The sequence below is a fragment of the Photinus pyralis genome, unplaced genomic scaffold, assembly GCF_008802855.1.
Source record: "Photinus pyralis isolate 1611_PpyrPB1 unplaced genomic scaffold, Ppyr1.3 Ppyr1.4_LG1, whole genome shotgun sequence".
NCBI classification, from domain to species: Eukaryota; Metazoa; Arthropoda; class Insecta; order Coleoptera; family Lampyridae; genus Photinus; species Photinus pyralis.
The window spans coordinates 20208795-20210122 of NW_022170249.1; positions in this window are offsets into that span (position 1 = coordinate 20208795).

The window sequence follows — 1328 nt, forward strand, 5'->3', positions numbered from 1 at the left end:
CTACAGTACAAGTTAAAGTGCACCATTTTCAACACCATTTCTGCCCAGTTCATTGTAAATTACAATTTTTAAATTGAAACGTTACATGATCACTTTGCCAGGCTTCTACTGCCCACTAACCATAGAATTAATTGTAGTAGTTTTGTACTGCCCTTTACAAACTTTTATTGCTAATTATTCACATTTATCTAAGAATCAATAGTAATAATAACAATTACAGGTAAAGACCCGTTACACAGATTTACAATTCGCACCGTCAACCCATACATCTGAAGTAGAATGTCAGGCATCGACTAGTTTTTTGGAGGACTACACTTCTTGTCAAGAAATTCATTCCGAAATGGCTGTTACATCAACTTCTCAAACTGGGAACGTGCAACCTAATGCTAAACCTGATCAGGATTCTCCAAGAAAACGTGCATTGAAACGGGAGCTAGCTCAATTAGCATACAAAGATATAATAAAATCCAAAAAATTAAAACTATTGCAACAAAAAAATTGGCGCAAAAAAAACGAATATGTACCCTGAAAAGTGTGCTTCAAGAATTCCGGAAGAAAAATATGATTCTTGAGGAACAGCTGGATACATTAAAAGAATCTTTTGGCGAAAACAATGATTTTCTCACACGTTTTGTCAAGAAAGATCAAAATTTTAAGTTATATTTGCTATGTTAGAGATTATTAATCGTTAAGTTTCCGTTGTTGCTGTGTTCTTCGGTCGGTGGTTCCCTTCAGGACTCCCGATCTTTAAACTTGCTCAATTCTTCGTCCCCGTCAGGGTCGATTAATTTTTAACTTGTATTATTAATATTTCGAAGCCGTTCGGATATTATAACATCTTGTAAGTTTTATCACTCTTGTGAGACAAATTTGTAATCGTACAACATTTTAGGCCTGATGATGGCTTGTTAGCCGAAACATGTCGCATTACAATTAAAGATTATTCCAAGTGTATGGGGAAGGTTTTGTGTTCACTTTCTAATAATTAAGAAAAATCAAGGCAAAGCAGTAAGCAGAAAATACACTAAAGATTTGAGAGCTTTTGCTGTTACTTTGCATTTTTTTCAGCTAAAGCTTACACATATGTGAGAAATAAGTTTGTCAAATGTTTACCACATCCAAAAACTTTAAGTAAATGGTATTGTAGTGTGAATGCAGAACCATGATTTACCGTGGAGGCACTAAAAATGCTGTCATTCATTGTGTTCTTTGGTATTTGACCAAATGTCAATACGACATTATGTTGAATTCGATGGAACTAATTATCACGGTTATGTAAATTTTGGTAGTATACTCAATAACGAATATAATGATATAGCCAAACAAGT